This window comes from Ursus americanus, chromosome 22, assembly GCF_024610735.1.
Source record: "Ursus americanus isolate L20-20 chromosome 22, mUrsAme1.1.p, whole genome shotgun sequence".
Lineage (NCBI taxonomy): Eukaryota > Metazoa > Chordata > Mammalia > Carnivora > Ursidae > Ursus > Ursus americanus.
The window spans coordinates 11942133-11961951 of record NC_142148.1 but is presented as its reverse complement, the minus strand read 5'-3'; the positions used below and the strand labels follow the sequence as shown (position 1 = coordinate 11961951).

The window sequence follows — 19819 nt, the reverse complement described above, 5'->3', positions numbered from 1 at the left end:
CATCTAGAAATTCAAGAACAGAGTTCAGGAGAGTAGGGACGCCTGGGTAGCACAGTCATTGGGCGTCTGCCTTCGGCTCAGGGCATGATCCCGGCGTTCTGGGATCGAGTCCCACATCGGGCTCCTCTGCTGGGAGCCTGCTTCTCCCTCTCCCACTCCCCCTGCTTGTGTTCCCTCTCTCACTGGCTGTCTATCTCTGTCAAATAAATAAATAAATAATCTTTAAAAAAAAAAAAAAGGAGAGAGGTCATTCAGTTACGAACCTGTTGTTTCCTCCCCACTGCCTTTGTCCACCACATTTGAGCACCTGGCTAACATATTCTCCTCCATTCATCATCCTGGTGACCTCAACATTCATACAAACAGCCAATCCAAGATCCCGGTCATTCAGTTGTAGGACCTTCTCATTTCTAGTGACCTTCTCCTCCATCCTACTCCAATCATCCCTCCCCATGACCATATACTAGGTCTTGACATCAAAACTAAATATATCCGAAACATCATTCTACGTTCTGGCCACAACCCTTCCAACCTCCATATTTCATGACTCACGAAGACTATTCTTCTAGCTAATCAGGACTCCAATCTATTTACCCATCTAGTTTCTCCCCTTCCATCTGCCTTCTCCATCTTCCACGCCTTTCTATATTCAGCAAAAAGTTATTGTCCATCATTTCAAGAACCATTTGTATTTTGATTGTATGTGTCGATCAAAATTCCAGCTATCTGCTTTGTCAGTGTCTCATTCATCTTCCCAAAACAAAAACAATAACCCACCTACATCTGAACCAATCTTCTATTAAAACCAATCCTCATCTCCTCCTCTCCTTCATGTAAACCTTATACTGCCAATCATTCATTTTCCTTCTGAATATCTAGGCATTAGCCCTCAACTATATTCTTCCAATCTCTATTTAAACATTCTTAAGTCAGGGTGCCTGGGTGACACAGTCAGTTAAGTATCTGCCTTTGGCTCAGGTCATGATCCCAGGGTCCTGGGATCGAGTCCTGCATCAGGCTGCCTCATGCTCCCTCTTTCTCGCAAAAATAAATAAATAAAATCTTTAAAAATAAATAAATAAGAATTAACATTCTTAAGTCTTTCTTATCTAAAAAACAAAACCAAAACACACAAATCTCTTAGTCTCATTGCGTCTCCGGCTCCATCACATGTTCTTCCTTCCCTTCTCACAGCCAAGCTTATTTAAAGGTTTGCGAGTACTTTATTAAACACGTTGCTAAATCCAATGAACATGTTCAGATCTCTTGTTGCTGGATCTTTCACTAGCATATGACACGGCCCATCACTCCCTTCTAGAAATATTCTCTTTCTTGGGTATCTGGACACTACTCTCTTCTAGTTTCCATCCACTCCTTTTCTTTTTAAGGTCTCAAAACAAGATAGAAGAAAGTGTTTCACAAATCTGAGCGCTGTAATTAGTGTAGATCATTAATATTTTCTTGTTAATCATATAAAGAGGAATGCATATGGAACAAAGTTAGAAGGCAGACTTGAAAAAGAAAGTGATGGTTTAATTGAAATGGTATGACACAAGTGTTATCTTTTGTCTTTTTTTTTTAAGATTTTTAAAATTTTTATTTATTTATTTGACAGAGAGAAACAGCCAGCGAGAGAGGGAACACAAGCAGGGGGAGTGGGAGAGGAAGAAGCAGGCTCCCAGCAGAGCAGAGAGCCCGATGCGGGGCTCGATCCCAGAATCCTGGGATCACACCCTGAGCCGAAGGCAGACGCTTAATGACTGAGCCACCCAGGCGCCCCAATCTTTGTCTTAAATTTTCTTTAGAGTCTAACAGTGTACTGTATGATATATTTTTATTTAGGTATAATTAACATGCATTCATGGTGTTTTAACAATAAATATAAATCAAGTATATTTTTTAGGAAAAAAATCAATTTATAATATCTGTTCTGAGAATGTATGTGTTGGAGATAGCATGGTAAAGTTGGTTGTAGCCACAGGAAGAAATGAGAATGAGGCTCTTCTTCTTCAAGGAAGTAGTTTATTGTACACATAGGTCTTAGAGGGGGGATAACCATGTGCCATGCAGAGCCACAGAGGAAGCACCAAGTATTGATGTCACCTGGTGGCAGAAGAGAGGAGAGAGGGGAACGTCTGGATTTAGGACTAGCTAGTTTGAATAATGTACATGGGCTCTAGGCTATAAGAGTGCTCTCTAGTTGCCTGGTACCTGGCTCTGGGATGATTTCAGGCAGGGAAACACAGCTTGGTGGGTTCCAGTTAGAGGACCATTGGAGCTATAAACTAAGGATTGGTCGGCTTGCATATGAAAGATGTGCTCCCAGCTGAGCCCTCTGCTGTCTGTCTCTAAGAAGAAGAGAGTAGCCCTGGGAGGAGCAGGCTCTCCCCTACTGACAAGCTTTTTAAGATGTCAAAACATTGTAAAATATAGGATACGAAAAAAAAAAAGATTAATGCCACATCTTCCAGGGAACTGCATTACGCTTTCAGATATTGACCCAATATTTTCATATCAAATATGGAAAGGAAGGATAATGCTTAGATACAAGGCAGGCAGATATTGCCTGAAGCAAGCATGTCACCTCACAGCTGCGGCCGCTGCATGCCTAGTTCAAAGACCATGCACAGTATTACTTAGATTAAATGTCCTCCATATTTGAAAGAACAGCATTACCCAAAGCAAACGAAGTATACCAGTGAGGCAGAAGCTTTTGCAGGGTGTGGGCATAAACTGCTTCTCAGAGGGACCAGCCGGCTTGACAAGTTTTTGTTTACAAACCCCAGGAGAATGCAAAAGGAAGTAATTGCTAGTGGGATGGGAGAAGGAACATCCCTTGGGTTTCACCAACATTTAGGAGAAAAGGGGGAGAATCGTACTGAGTTATCACTCAGAAAAAGGGCTGTCATGGTCAGGAGCTCCGGTTTTGGTTTCAAATGGACTTGGATTCAAATCCTGCACTGGCCACTCTTTGGCTTCTTTGGAAAAGTCAGTTAATGATAACAAATAACATTTATGAAGCACTAAGGATGTGTCGGGCACTGTTGCAAGTGTTTTACAGGTATTAATTAATTTAACCCCCACAACAATTTTATGCAGTAGGTACTATAATTTCTTTCATTTTATGGAAGCATAAACGGAGGCACAGAGTGGTTAAGTCAGTTACACAAGATTAACACACATTTATTAAGCGAAGGAGCTGTTTCCAGTAGGGCGAGCCATATGTCTCATGTCCTTCTAGTCAATACTTCTTCCTGCTTGAGTTAAGTAGAGTTTCTGAGCATTAAGTGATACAAGGTTTTTTTATGCATGTTCTCACATGTGCATAAAGAATTTTTTGTGTCAAATAAAAAAAAGGAGATTGTGAGGTGAAGAAAAGATGGTTAGTTGAGAAACTATGAAACCTCACTGGAAATAGGTAAATGAATTTGGTTTGTTTTTAAGATTTTTTTTTTAAGATTTTATTTATTTATTTGACATAGAGAGAGAGCACAGCAGGGGGAGCAGCAGGCAGAGGGAAGAGGGAGAAGCAGGCTGGCTGAGCAGGGAGCCCAATGTGGGGCTGGACCCCAGGACCCTGGGATCATGACCTGAGCTGAAGGCAGACACTTAACCAACTGAGCCACCCAGGTGCCCCTAAAAATTCACCCTTTTAAAGTGTACAATTCAGCAGTTTTTGGTACAAGATTGTACAACCATCACGCCCCTATCTAATTCCAGAACAATATTACCATCCCCAAAACAAACCTATTAGCATTGCACTCTTTCCTCTCACCAGCCACTGGCAACCACTAATCTGCTTTCTGTCTCTATGTGTTTGCCTATTCTGGACCTTTTATACAAACAGAATCATAAAATATGTGGCTAGCTTCTTTCACGTAGCATAATGTTTTCCAGATCCCTCTATGTTATAGCGTGTGTCAGTACTTCATTTGTTTTTATTGGCGACTAATATTTCAGTATATGTAACATATATATACATATATATATAAAATACATATATATATAATACATATATATAACATATATATGTTATATATATTATATATACACCACATTTTTTTTATTCATTTATCAGGTGATAGACATTTGGGTTGTTTCTATTTTGGGCTATCATGAATAATGCTGCTACGAACATTCATGTATAAGTTTTTGTGTGGATGGGGCGCCTCGGTGGCTCAGTCGGTTCAACATCTGCCTTTGGCTCAGGTCATGATCCCAGGGTCCTGGGATTGAGCCCCACGTCAGGCTCCCTCCTCCCCGGGGAGCCTGCTTCTCCCTCTCCCACTCCCTCTGCTTGTGTTCCCTCTCTTGTTGTCTCTCTCTCTGTCAAATAAATAAAATCTTTAAAAAAAAAAAAGTTTTTGTGTGGATATATGTTTTTAATTCTCTTGGACATATACCTAGAAGTGGAATCGTTGGGTCATCTGATAACTCTATGTTTTGTTTTAAGATTTTATTTACTTATTTGAGAGAGAGACAGTGAGAACAGCAAGCATGAGTGAGGGGAGGGGCAGAGGGAGAGGGACAAGCAGACTCCCACTGAGCAGGGATCTCAATGTGGGGCTGGATCCCAGGACCCTGGGATCATGACCTGAGCCGAAGTCAGACGCTTAACCAACTGAGCCACCCAGGTGCCCCTGATAACACCATGGGTTTAACTTTTCTGAGGAACTGCCAAACTGTTTCCAGAGTGGCTGTGCCATTTTCCATTCCCACCAACAGCGTACAAAGGCTTCGGTTTCTCCACACTCTTGCCAACAGTTGTTATTGTCTGTATCTTTTTTTATTACAGTTGAACAACTGAAGGGTTAGAGGCCCTGACCCTCCATGCAGTCAAAAATCTGCATATGGCTTTTGCCTCCCCCAGAACTTAACTATTTTATAGCCTACTGCTGACTGGAAGCCTCACTGATAACATAATCAATTAACACATGTTCTGTATGTGATATGTATTATATACCGCATTCTTACAGTAAAGTAAGCTAGAGAAAAGAAAACGTTATGAAGAAAATCATAAGAAAGAGAAAATAGGGGTGCCTGGCTGGCTTAGTCGGGAAAGCATGTGACTCTTGATCTTGGGGTCATGAGTTCAAGCCTCACGTTGGGCATAGAGCTTACAGTAAAAAAAAGAGAGAAAAAGAGAGAGAAGATACATTTATGGTACTTTACTGTATTTGTGGGGGAAAAAATCCACGTGGGACACCTGGGTGGCTCAATCAGTTAAGCATCTGCCTTCGGCTCAGGTCATGATCCCAGGGTCCTGGAATCGAGTCCCACATCGGGCTCCCTGCTCAGCGGGGAGTATGCTTCTTCCCCAGTCATGTTCTCTCTCTCTCTCACATTTTCTCTATCTCAAATAATTAAATAATCTTTAAAATTAAAAAAGAAAAGAAAAGAAAAAAAAATCCATGTATAAGTGGACTCACGTAGTTCAAACCTGTGTTGTTCAAGGGTCAACCATACAGCCGTCTTGGTGGGTGTGAAGTGATAGTTCCTCATGGTTTTTATTTACATTTCCTTAATGATTAGTGATGTTGAGTATCTCTTTTCCCTCATCACCTCAAACAGGCTCTTTCTGGTCTTTCAAGTCTCAGAGTATAAACATCATCCCCTCACAGGGGCCTTTCCTAAGTCTTTCTACCCAACATTCACTGCAGCAGCTGTTAGCATCCTTCTATAAACGTTTCTAGTTCTTCCACCTTTCTGCATGTCCGGTAAGACTGTGCTTTCCTGCCCCACTGACACTGGGTGTGGCTGTATGACTTAATTTGACCAATAAAAGATGAGCAGAAGTGACATGTGTCATTTCCGGGCAAACGATCTAACAAGCTGTTCTCTTGTTGCCATATCCCCCTCTCACTGCTTCAGTGAGTAATTACAATAAGCTGACTTCCCAGTCTGATGATCCTAATGTTGTTTTGATGAGTTTGGCAGTTCCTCAAAGATATAAACATAGAGTTAACATATGACCCAATAATTCCACTTGTAGTACCCAAGAAAATTAAAATATGTCCACCTGAAAATTTGTACATGTATGTTCATGGCAACATTATTCATAATAGCCAAAAAAAAAAAAAAAAAAAAAGGAAACAACCCAAATGCCCATCAACTGGTGAATGCACAAAATGTGGCATATCCATACAATGGAATATTACCTAGCCATATATGAAAGAATGGAGTCCTGTATGTGCTACGACATGCTAAGAGAAAGGAACTAATCACATATTGTAAAATTTCATTTATGTGAATTGTCCAGAGTAGGCAAATCCATAGAGATAAAAAGTAGATTAGTGGTTGTCTAGGGCTGGAGTGTGTGTGTGTGAAGATTGGGGATGAGAGCTAAAGAGTATGACGTTTCTCTTGGGCTTTCATTTAACGAAATTGTTCTAAAATTGATTTTGGTGATGTTGCTTTATATGGGTGAAAAATGTGGTATATGAATTATATCTCGATAAAGCTGTTTAAAAAATTGGGGTATTGGGGCGCCTGGGTGGCACAGCGGTTAAGCGTCTGCCTTCGGCTCAGGGCGTGATCCCGGCGTTGTGGGATCGAGCCCCACATCAGGCTCCTCTGCTATGAGCCTGCTTCTTCGTCTCCCACTCCCCCTGCTTGTGTTCCCTCTCTCGCTGGCTGTCTCTATCTCTGTCGAATAAATAAATAAAATCTTTAAAAAAAAATTGGGGTATTGATCTACTCATAAGGCTATTGTGAGAATTAAATACATTAATGTGTGAAAATCATAGAATAATCTTTAAAACATAAGTACTTAATAAGGTTTATATTGTTATTATTTCCTTGAGACATCGGATGCCTTTCAGTAAATCTTTCTTTTTTAAAATTTTTATTTATTTATTTATTTATTTATTTATTTATTTATTTATTTATTTAAGATTTTATTTATTTGAGAGAGAGAGAGCATGAATGAAGGGGAGGGGCAGAGAGAAAGAGAGAAGCAGACAGGGAACCTGACACTGAGCAGGGAGCCCAAAGTGGAGCTCAATCCCAGGATCCTGGAATCATGACCTGAGCCAAAGGCAGAGGCTTAACCAACTGAACCACTCAGGCACCCTTTATTTTATTTTATTTTATTTTATTTTATTTTATTTTATTTTATTTTATTTTATTTTATTTATTTATTTTTTGAAAGAGAGAGAGAGTGAGAAATAGAGTGAGCAAGCAGGAGAGGGGGGCGGGGGAGAGAGAGAATGAGAATCCCAAGCAGGTGCCATGCTCAGCACAGAGCCAGACTCGGGGCTTGATCCTACAACCTTGAGATCATGACCAGAGCTGAAATCAAGAGTCGGACACTCAACCCAGTGAGCCATCCAGGCGCCCCCTTTCAATACGTTTTTCTATGATCTAACTTCAACAGGTATGTTTCTTGCAATAAAATGATTTCTGACTAAGACCACCACCAAAAGCAAAACTACACTATGACTATAACTTGCTTTAAAAAAAAGATGAAGAAATCAAGGGGTAGAAACAAAAAATGAGGCAGGTATAGGGTCAATACAATGGGTCTGTATACATGCATACGTCTTATTTGAATTCACAGAAGGGACAATGGAACAATTAGGATTAGATGCAGTTAATGTGCCAAGAAAACCAAACCAAACAGGGCTTAAACAACACAGAAGATAATTTGGCTTCATTCATCAATGTAGTAGTGTAGGTCAGTAGTTCAAGACCTACATGACCTTTATGTTCCACAAAGATCTTGGTAATGCAGGCTCCTTCTAGCTCACTGATGCACCATCCCCATCCTCTGGGTCCAGGACAGCAGCCGGAGGGGCAGCCACTTTACCCAGTTCCTTCCCACTTTGGAGCCTTTGCTCTTGTTCTTTCTTCCTAGATATCTCGCTTAGTGGCTCTTTAGTTCTCAGCGTTAGAACACGGTCGCCTCTCCAGAGCTGACTTCCCTGACCACATGCCCCAGTCCCTCTTATCAACCTGCGGTCTTTCCTTCATCTGACTTACCACCTGTCTGTACTGGTTCCACCACTCACTAGGGGTGTGACCTTGAGCAAATTCCTTTATCTCCCAGTGCCTCATTTTCTTTGCCTGTAAAATGGGGATATAATAGCACCAACAGGAAGGTTACAGTTCAAATTCATGAGAATGGTTACCCCTGGGGAGGGAGAAGGGAAAGAGATGGCGATATCCCTCATGTCTGTCTTTGTTTCAGAACGCATGAAAATATTATGTCAGTAAACTGATCCTGAGTTGGTGCCACTGTTTAGAAGAATATTGCTCAACATTAATTATTAACATCCCCCTTGACTCTCTGAGAATAAAAATCAGTTGGAAACTACTTTGAATTGGGCAGGAAGTCTCAGTTCTCAGCTAAAGTTCTGGGGGTAATGTCAGACCGCCAAGGAGGAAAAGAAGTCTTGTTTCCAAGCTGATCTTTGTAGACTCTGATTTGGAGAGGAGATAAGAAACTGGGTGGGGATGGTGAGGAGGAGGGTGGGAATGAAAGTTCAGATGGATTTGCAGCCAATCTCCAAAGCGCTCGACATCTCTGACAGCCAAGGATCTCACAGGACTTGCGCATTCTTGGGCAAGTTTGTCAAGGTTTCCACATCTACCCAGATCTTATCAACTGCAAATCATTTAGGGGAATTAAGATGTGAAGACAGCCTGGATTTGACACCATGTAATAAATATTTAACGAAGCAGCAGCCCATGCGGCAGCATTCACGGTGCAGGGAGATGCCCGGCACCCACGGAATGTGGTCAGATGATACCAGGACTGAGGCAGGAACACGTAAGTCAATGCCAAACATGCCTTGTGCCATGACAAGTCCAAACAGATCCCTGTGGCATTCTGGGGAGGACAAGATCTTATCTGCACGTGGAGAGAACCATGATCCGGTTGCTAAAGGCAGCTACACTTCCAGGAAGTTTTATTTCCTCGGGAACATTGCGTAAGGCCTCCTTAGAGCAGAAGTATTTCTTTAAAAATTGCTTTCGTGCTGGTACATCGTTTTGCCACTTATTTCATTCATATTGTGCTTTCTCCTTTAGATTGAAAAGAGCGGCAATGCCTATTTCCCCTCTGATTATAAACATATGGTTAGTTTTTTTTTAAATCAAGTATTAGGGAAAACTATAACGAAATAACTAAAAATCATCTGTAGTTTCACCTTCCAGATACAATTGTGGCTAGCATTTTAGAATATGTGCCTCTTGACTGTGACAGAAGTTTCCTGTTGCCCTCAATAGCTATTATCTACTTTTTCCTTAACAATAAAACTTTACATTTTTAGTTGAGCCTAGGGATGCTCAGAATAAGATCTACATTTGCCAGACTCTCTGCAGGTAGGAATGCCCACAGACAACTCAAGTCCTGGCCAATGAGTTGGAAGCAAAAGTCATCTATATGACCTCCTGGAAGTGTGATTAAGGGGAGCATATGAGGGGCGCCTGGGTGGCTCAGTCATTAAGCTTCTGCCTTCGGCTCAGGGCGTGATCCCAGCATTCTGGGATTGAACCCTGCATCGGGCTCCCTGCTCTGCTGGGAGCCTGCTTCTTCCTCTCCCACACCCCCTGCTTGTGTTCCCTCTCTCGCTGGCTGTCTCTCTGTCTGTCAAATAAATAAAGAAAATCTTTTAAGAAAAAGAGGGGGGGAGCATATGAGTTCTTACCCTCTCCCTTCCTTCACACTTGCTGGAATGAGGCCTGATGGCTGGAGCTTCGGCATCCATTTTGACCAGTGTAGTAGAAGCCCTGTAATGGTGATGTGGAGCAAAAGGATGAAAGGAATCTGGTCACTCTATCTGCCCTTTTATCAAAAGAGAAATCAACTTTGAATTCCTTTGATTCAGTCTACATTCACCAAGTTTGGCAGTAAATCTAATGTCAACTTTTTTAGGGGGCTCTTTCCCATCTCTTGGAATCATGCAAACAAAACAAAATAATAACAACAACCCAGCTTCCCATAATATAAGAAAATTGGGAAAGGCCCTTTAGCTTTCTGCTCAATGATTACTGCTGATTTGCTCAGAGACCAAGTCCAAAACCATGTCCCATCTGAGTTAGATGGCTGTACTCTAACAACCACTTCCTTTGCTCCAAGTCTGTCCAAGCATCCCCTGTCAAGAGACTTGCTGCTCCCCGGGGTGTGACAGAAGTGAGAGGGGTAGGTCTTGACCATTCGGAAACTCAACAATGAATATCTGTTACTCTTCATGGCTGCTCAACATTCTTGGACTCCTTCCCCGACCGGTGTTTGGGAACATCCCATCTCATCAATTCATGCCTCTCTAAGATTGAGACTAGATAATCGCTTTCTCAGAAGCTCTGCAGCTGGAGGACAGGCTCGTGATCTAGACTCCGTCAGTCAGAAGCAACCGTGCTGGTCTTCCACAGGAGGCAGGGAACCAGACATGGAATCCACCCTCACCAGCCTGGCAGCAGAGACTCTCAGCTTGAGGCAGCAGTGGCCTCTGGTCTTGTGGTCAGAGGACAGATCATGATATCTGGAAGCAGCAGTAGCATCAATTGTGTCTCAACCAAAGGAGATCTGTGGAGCGATTTGACCACTGTTTCTGGACAGAGCCTTCAGGTCTGAAGATTATCTAACTATCTCATCCATTTAGACATATCTATAGATACATATATATATATATAGACAGAGAGAGACAGAGACAGAGGGAGGGTGAGAGAGGGAGAGACAGATCTATTATAAGGAACTGGCTCACACGATTATGGAGGTAGCAATCCAAAATCTGTAGAGCCAATGTTCCAGTTTGAGTCTGAAGGCTGGGAGTTGCTGTAGAATCAGGAAGAGTGGACGTTCCAGTTCAATGAAGCCCGTCAGACTGGAAGAATACTTTCTTACTTAGTGACGAGTCAGTCTTTTGTTCTATTCAGGCCTTCAACTGCTTGGAGGAGGCTCCCTCATGTTATGGAGGTCAATTTGCTTTACTCAGTCTATTGATTTAAATGTTAATCTCTGGGGCGCCTGTGTGGTTCTGTCAGTTAAGCGGCTGCCTTCAGCTCAGGTCATGATCCCGGTGTCCCGCGATCAAGTTCCACGTTGGGTTCCCCGGGCCTTGGGCTCCCTGCTCAGCGGGGAGTCTGCTTCTCCCTCTCCCCCTCCTCCTGCTCATGCTTGCACAGGCTCTCTCTTCAAAATAAATAAATAAAATCTTTAAAAAAATGTGAATCTCTCTCTCTCTTTTTTTAAAGATTTTATTTATTTATTTGAGAGAGAGCAAGAGAGTGTGAGCTGGGGGAGGGGCCAAGGGAGAGGGAGACGCAGACTCCCCACTGAGCAGCGGCCTGATCCCCGGGACCCTGGAATCATGACCTGAGCTGAAGGCAGACACCTAACTGACTGAGCCACCCAGTGCTCCATCTCTCTCAATCTCTTTTTTTAAAAGATTTTATTTTTAAGTAATCTCTACACCCAATGTGGGGTTTGAACTCATAATCCCAAGATCGAGAGTCGCACATTCCTCTAGCTGAGCCAGCCAGGTGCTCCTAAATGTTAATCTCATTTAAAAACCCTCTCAGAGAAACACCTAAGATGATATTTGACCAACATGTGGTCATCTTGTGGCCCAGTCGAGCTGATGTAAAATTCACCATCACACTGACCAATAGAGAATTCTGGAATGGATTTAGTTGTCTGTCTTCAACTTAAATAGCCTCCACACCTTTTCTGTGTTAGGGAATCTACCTCCCCACAGAGACATCAGGCCACATTCTTCTCACAAACTTGATGACAAATATCTCTATTGCTTTTGCCTCTGGGTCTCTTCAGTTTCACCTTCCCTGATGGGCTTGAAGCTTAGTTTCCCCCTCTTTCAGTTGGTGAGTCCACAGCAGCAAAAAGCACAAATCCGATTAGTTTTTTAATAACTCACCCATAAGATTCCATCTTACCATACATGTTTTATAATCTCCTTCCTTCTTTCTTCCTTCCTTCCTTCCTTCCTTCCTTCCTTCTTTCCTTTTTTAAGAAAGGGACTTGAACTCATGACCCCAAGACCAAGACCCAAGCTGAGACTGAGTCAGACACTTAACTGACTAAGCCACCCAGGTGTCCTTATAATCTGCCTTTCGTTTTTTTCCCTAAGATTTACTTATTTATTTAGACAGTACAAGCTGGGGCGGGGGCGGGGCAGCACAGGGAGAGGGAGAGAGAGAATCTCCAGCAGACTCCTCATTGAGCATGAATCTTAGACTCACAACCCTGAGACCATGACCTGAGCCGAAATCAAGTCAGGCTTGTGGAGCTTCACGCGGGGCTCGATCTCACGACCCTGAGATCGTGACTAGAGCTGAAATCAAGAGTCAGATGCTTAACTGACTGAGCCACCCAGATGCTCCACTATGTAAGTTATTTTAACAGCAAATTTAATGTAAAGAATTATTAGAGACACCAAATAGCCAGAGCATTTTGAGAAAGAACAAAGTTGTAGGCATCATACGTTCTGATTTTAAACTATTTTATAAACTATCTTACAACACTATGTTACAAAGTACGGTGTGACATAAAAACAGACACCTAGATAGATGGAACAGAATAGAGAGCCTAGAAATAAATCCACGCATATATGACCGATTAATGTATGACAAAGGAGCCAAGGATATACAATAGGGAATCAACAGTCTCTTCAATAAATAACGTTGGGAAAACAGGATGACCACATGGAGAAGAATGAAACGGGACCACTATCTCATGCCATACACAAATATTAACGCATAACGAATTAAAGACCTGAAAGTTTAAGACCTGAAACCATAAAACTCCTCAAAGGAAACCTGGGCAGGCAGTCAGCTCCTTGACATTGGTCTTAGTGACGATTTTTTGGATTTGACACTAAAAGCAAAGGCAACAAGCGCAAAGATAAGCAAATGGGACCACGCCAATTTAAAAAGCTTCTTCCTGGCAAGGGAAAACATTGACAAAATGAAAAGGCAACCGACTGAATGGGAGACTGTATTTGCAAATTCTATGTCTGATAAGCGGTTAATATCCAAAATACATAAAGAATTCATACAACTGAATAGTAAAACCCCCCACAAACAATCTGATTTAAAAATGGCAGAGGATTTGAAGAGGCATTCTTCCAAAGAAGACATACAGAGGCCAACAGGTACATGAAAAGGTGGTCGACATCACTAATCATGAGGGAAATGCAAATAAAAATCACAATGAGATATCACCTCACACCTGTTAGAATAGCTTTAATTAGGGGGCGCCTGGGTGGCACAGCGGTTAAGCGTCTGCCTTTGGCTCAGGGCGTGATCCCGGCGTTACGGGATCGAGCCCCACATCAGGCTCCTCTGCTATGAGCCTGCTTCTTCCTCTCCCACTCCCCCTGCTTGTGTTCCCTCTCTCGCTGGCTGTCTCTATCTCTGTCGAATAAATAAATAAAATCTTTAAAAAAAAAAAAAAAAAAAAAGAATAGCTTTAATTAAAAAGACAAGAAATAATGAGTGTTGGGGAGGATGTGGAGAAAAGGGAACCCTTGTGCACTGTTGGCAGGAATGTAAATTGGCACAGCCACTGTGGAAAACAGTATGGATGTTTCTCAAAGAATTAAAAGTAGAACTACCATACAATCCAGCAATCCCACTTCTGGGTATTTATCCAAAGGAAGCAAAAATACTAACTTGAAGGGATATCTGTTCATATTCATAGCAGCATTGTTAACATAGCCAAGACAAGGAAGCAATCTAAGTGTCCACTGATGTATAAATGGATAAAAAATATGTGGGGTAGGGGCGCCTGGGTGGCTCAGTCGTTAAGCCTCTGCCTTCAGCTCAGGTAATGATCCCAGGGTCCTGGGATTGAGTTCGGCGGGAAGCCTGCTTCTCCCTCTCCCACTCCCCCTGCTTGTATTCCCTCTCTCATTGTCTCTCTGTCAAATAAATAAAATCTTTAAAAAAAAAAAAAAAGAATATGTGGTGTATATATACACAGTGGAATATTATCCAGCCATAAAAAAGAAGGAAATCTTGTCATTTGCAACAACATGGATGGACCTTGAGGGCATTAGGCTAAGTGGAATGTCAGAGAAAGATAAATATTGTATGATCTCACTTATTTGTGAAATCTGCAAGAAAACCAAAACCAGGGGTGCCTGGGTGGCTCAGTCGTTAAGCATCTGCCTTTGGCTCAGGTCATGATCCCAGGGTCCTTGCGCCAGGCTCCCTGCTCAGTGGGGAGCCTGCTTCTCCCTCTCCCTCTGCCTGCCACTCCGCCTGCTTGTGCTCTTTCTCTCTGTCCAATACATAAATACAATCTTTAAAAAAAAAAAAAAAAGTATTTTCTTCACATGACAGAGACCTCAGTTTCTTACTGGCTGTTGCCAGGAGGCCTCACTCCTCATTACATGGGCCTTTGCAAAGGCTGCTAGAGTGTCCTCAACACACGGCAGCTGACTTCTCCCAGAGCATGTGGTTCAAGAAAGTACTAAGTGTAGCTACTAAGTTTTTTAGGAACTCCAACATTATCCCCACATTCTGTTGTTCAGAAGCGAGTCACTAAGTACAGCCTACACGCAAGGGGGGATTCAGCTCTACCTCTTGAAGGGAGGAAATCAAAGATTTTGTGAACATACTTTAAAAAGTACACATACCAGGTGTTAACGACATAAAAGGCAAGAAGGGACACTGAGTAGTAATTGCAGGGAGCAGCCATGAGTTGGGGGGACAATTGGAAGAGGCTGGAAACACCAAAACGAAGGGGTTTAGAGAAAGGGGCCAATGCAGCAGAGAGGCTCAACCCGCTGGGGTCTCTGAACCCAGAGGAAGTTCTCATGGGGCCGGGACTCCCACTGCGGTGGACAAGGCAGCGCCACTCAGCTGTTGCTGTGGGTTCGCTGAGCAGCTACAGTGAAGCTGGTGTTGCCAGTGTTAAAAAGAACAATAGAAACCTGCAAACTAGAACCAGCTGGAAACTGGAATGAAAGGTCATTTCTAGGAAGAATTACTGTTGGAGTAACACTTGCAGGAAATTTCAGCAAACAAGGAGCAGCTCCCTTCTACCTCCTCCAGCCCTCCAGTCTCACCCACGTGCCCCTGACTGGCAGATCCTAACAGGGAGGCAGAGTCCACCGACAGGTTTCCTGCTATTCCAAAGGACAGCATTCCTACGTAAGCGGAAATGTCTTAATGTGAAGGAACAATTGCTGTTAATTTATACGGAAAAATTGTTGAGTGTTCCAGACCCCCCAAAAAATAACCTTTGAGGTTCTTCTGATGCCTTACGACACATCTTGGCAATGGATGCACAAAATAAATCAAGATAAAGTACAGATACTCACCTACACAATTCAAAGCTACGGTGGTTTGATGCTGAGATGCTGAGTGTAGTTCCCAGGGAAGGAACTTGGTGGCGCCACTCTCGCTGCTGGGGCGCACTGCCTCTGTATCCACGGGCTGCAAAACAACGGTTGAGTGCTATTTTTGCTTTTCGTCTTTTTTTTTTCCCCGAACGCAAACATCCTCTTCTGATTTCTTCCAGTTAGCGCAAACAGGTAACTAATGCAGGTCTCTCAGAAAAGCGAAGCGGTGTAACGTAAACTTTCAAAAAGTATGGGATACCTGTCTTCGTTTATGTAATAATGATACATACTCATTTAATAATAAGTGACATTAGCCAGTGCTTACTATGTGCCAAGCGCTGTTTTAAATCATGTAATCTAAAACTCTAAGGGGTAGGTGTTACTCTATTGCCATTTTACAGGTGAGAAAACGGATGCACAGGGAAGGTAATTTGCCAAAGTCATACCTACTAAGAGGTGAAGCCGGAATTTGAACCTAGAGAGCTAGTTCCACAGTCCGTGAGCTCAACCACTCAGTTAACCTGCCTTGATACCAAATGTCATCCTGCCAGGAGGTAGAATAAAATGTTGAGCGAAACCAGACCCAGTCTTGGTCCTCACGGAGCTGACGATCTAGTGGGAAAGACCACTTATCAAGTCACTACAAATGAAAGTAAAGTTGAAACTGTGTCTGGTGCTCCAAAGAATTGCACTGATCATGATAGACTTCTAGTTAAAAAAAAAAAAAAGAAAAGAAAAGAAAAGAAAAAAGAGGGAATTTGACCTACATAGGGGTTGGAAGTGGGAATGGGGCCAGGGGAAGGAGGTTTGTCTGTATCCTAAAAAACAATGGAAGTAAAAAAATAATAATAAAAATTAAAAACAAAAAACAATGGAAGTCACTCAAGAATTTTCACCGAGGCAGGGGGGGAGGGAAAGGTGAACCAGACTGGACCCAGGGAAGCTGGTTATGAGGCTGCTCTCCAGGCAAGACATGGTGATGGTGGAGATAGGGAGAATTAGAGGGACCCGTGAAATGGCGGTAATACTGAGAGGATATGAAGAATGGGAGGTTGGAGAGGGGGTAGTAAAGGAGGGGGAGAAATCAAGTACCCATGGCTCCTTGAATGGTGTTGTCATCCACTGATTTGGGGAATGGGGGAAGGCCTGACTGGACCAACATTTAGGCAGTAGAGTAAGATAGATCTTGGACACTGATACATTAATAGTTTCTGAAGGAGATGGAGGAGTGTTTTCAAACATACAACTTGATATGGCCGCACTATTTAAAGTATTTGCCACTAGCCACAGGTGGCTATTTAACTTAATTAAAATAAAAAGTGGAAAATTCGATCCACACGTTAATGGTTACCATATTGGACAGGACAGATATAAGACATTTTAACTGCTGCAGAAAGTTAAAATGGACACTGCTCTAACAATTGGCAGTATTTGATGCTTCGTCGTAAACAAAGTCTGTTCGTGTCCATCTTTGCTTTTAACCCAGTGTGAAGTTGTTGTCTTGGATTTCTATGAGTTTGAGGCAATGCTCTAAACACTGACATCTACCATGTGTTGTGCTGAGCTCTAAGACAGTTTGACTCAAAATACGGACTGCACCTGATGCCTGTTTGCAAACTGTTTATTACCTGCTCAGGACAATAAAGTACAGAATTGAGACTAAGATTTTAGGAAGTTTTCCAGCAAACTGGCATTGCTACAATATTTCATTGTATTTCACATAAGTACCAGTCTGCAGTCATTTGGAAATTGATTTATTTATAATTTTTTAATTTATTTTTAAAAGATTTTTAAGTAATCTCTACAACCAAGGTGGCGCTTGAACTCACAACCCCGAGATTAAGAGTCACCTGCTCTACCAACTAAGCCAGCCAGGAGACCCTGGATTGGAAATTTAAAATGTCGGTCCTTCATTATAGATGGTGAAATTGCAGCACTGCTCTATGGCACAAGAGTTGGACATGCTTCCTGCTCTCCAGACTCAGATAATGATGGGAGGGAGCCAGAGCTGACATAAGGTCTATCTGAACTGAGCAAAGACGGGCATACAGGCCTGATATACATCTGAAAACGATTCAAAAACATGTAAAGACATTCGTTCACTTGTTTATTCACCTGGCATTCACTGAGTGCCTGCTATGTGCCAAGCACTATATACTAAGCACTTGGGATACAGCAGTGAACAAGACAGACAAAGCCCTCACCCTTCTGGAGCTCACAACTAGTAAGACAGACTATACACAAGTTCACTAAATTAACTAATAAAATGATCTCAAAGAGTGCTAAGTGCTAGGAGAGAAATAAGAGGGATGGGATAGGGCGTGATTGCAAGATGGGTGCTACTGGTTTATGGGGTGGTGAGGACTCTCTATTTGAGCTGAAATCTGAGGATGGGCATGAGCCAGTCACGTACTGATTGAAGGGAACAGCATTCTGGGTAGTGGGAACAGTCAGCACAAAGGTCCTTAGGTGGGAATGAGATTGTCTTGTGTGGGTAATAAGAAGGCCAATGTAGCTGGAGTAGAGGAAACAAGGGGACAGTAGTAGTAGAAGCGGATGGGGTAGGCAAGAGCTAGACCATGTTGCTCAGTAGTCAGGATTTTATTCTAAGCTTATTGTAGTGTTCCAACAGAGGAGCAAGGCAATAGGATTTGAGTTTGTGAAAGATCTCTCTATTGTGTGGAGGATGGACTGAAGAGAGACAAGAGGAGAATCTGGGAGACCAATCTGCTGCTGCAGACATCCAGTTGAGAGAAGATGGTGACTTGAACGAGGTGGTGGGAGCAGAAGTGTAGAGAAGTGGACAGAAGATGAATCAGATCAAGTCTCTGCTGTCCATCACCTGAAACAAAGAATTTCACTTAGGATGACTGGATGAACTTCAGGAGGCCAAAGAGGCCCCTGTAACTGTATAAAAAACTTTGTGTCTATGTGCTTACGAGGGGTGGACCTTCCATTAGGATCCAGAGGTAAAGAAGTAACACTCAATAAAGTGACAGGTATTCTTCATTCACAAGACTCAGTGTCTAAGGCCAGGGTATGAAACTCACCACCATCAGAACCACCATTAAAAGACACCTGAAGCTACAACAACAACAACAACAAGGAGGAGGAAAACGGCAAGTGTTGGCAAGGATGTGGAGAAACCGGAAGACTTATACATTACTAGTGGGGATGTAAAATGTGTAGCGGCTGTGGAAAATAGTGTTTGGTGGTTCCTCAAAAAGCTAAACATTAGAATTATCATTTTACCTAGCAATTTCACTCTTAGCTATATACCCAAAAGAACTGAAAACAGAGAGTCAGATATATCCTTTTAAGTCACTATTCATTGCAGCAGTATGCACAATGGTCAAAAGCTGGGGGCAACCCAAGTGCCCCTCAGTGGACGAACGGATAAACCAAATGTGGTTTTGGTACAACCAGCACATCATTCAGCCTTAGGGAAGTTCTGACACAGCTACAGCATGGATGAGCCTTGAAAATACTAAGGGAAGTAAGCCAGACATGAAAGGATAAATATTGTAAAGTTCAACTTATATGAAATATCCGGGATAGGCAAATTCATAGATGAGAGGTTATCAGGACTGGGGAGAGAAGAACGGGGACCTACTGCTTAATAGTTATAGAGTTCATTTGTGCTCATGAAAAGAACTCTGTATGTAAATATACAGTAGTGATGGTTGCACAACATCGTGAATGCAATGAATGCCACTGAACCGTACACTTGAAAATGGTAAAAATCACATGCACACGGGAGCAAATAGCTACCAAGGATGGGTAGTCTGGGAGAACTACATGTTTGAGGTGATGTTTAGGGAAAGTTGCCTAAAGAAGATGATCGTGAGCTGCAGGTACGAGCCAAGATTTCCACACTAGGAAAGGAGAGGAAAAGTTACTGGTAAGCTCTGGGAGGTACTTTCCAGACTCTAGAGCAACTGCCTGGGTTGTAATCTTGGCTCGGTGGCCTTGGGAACTTTCCTCTGTCTCAGTCTCCCCGTACGTAAAATGTCCACAGTAATGGTACCTTCTGCTAGGGTTGCTATGAGGATTAAAATAGGTAATGCATGTAAAAGTACTTTAATCAGTTCTCCGGACACAGTAACTGCTATATAAGTGCTAACTATTCTTATTTTTGTTTATTTTTTTTTAATGAAAATAAATGTGCATTGCGGAAAAAATCTAAGAAGAAAATAAAAATCACATAGTTCTACTGCCCAGTAGCAATCCCTGCTAACCGTTTATTGCCATTTCTTCCGCAACTTTCCGTCCGTGAACACACGGGAACACAGCTCCGCCAGCCCGTAAACACACGGGAACACAGCTCCGCCAGCGTACTTCCTCCGCACGTCGCACGCCGCACGCCGCGGCCGGCGCACCAAGACAAAGAAATTCACCCAAGCCCAGCGGGCTCTGGACTCCGTCACCCGAAACCACCTCCCAGATTGCCGCGTGCGCACTTGGCGCTCGAAGGAGGGAGCGCCGCGGGGCCTTCCCCCAAGCGGAAGTGA

At 42.7% G+C, this 19819-nt stretch overlaps 1 long non-coding RNA gene across 2 annotated transcripts in view; it reads right to left on the bottom strand.

Annotated features, from left to right (window-relative positions):
• LOC123775942 (uncharacterized) overlaps positions 1–19815 on the bottom strand; it is a 31165-nt gene extending 11350 nt beyond the window's left edge. For both annotated transcript variants that reach the window (XR_006775205.2, XR_006775204.2), the window contains exons 1-3: positions 19547–19815; positions 15288–15402; positions 9651–9732 (exon numbers count right to left, since the gene is read on the bottom strand). This is a non-coding gene — a long non-coding RNA (uncharacterized LOC123775942). The remainder of the gene's footprint in view (positions 1–9650; positions 9733–15287; positions 15403–19546) is intronic.
• Between the last annotated feature and the right edge of the window lie 4 nt (positions 19816–19819).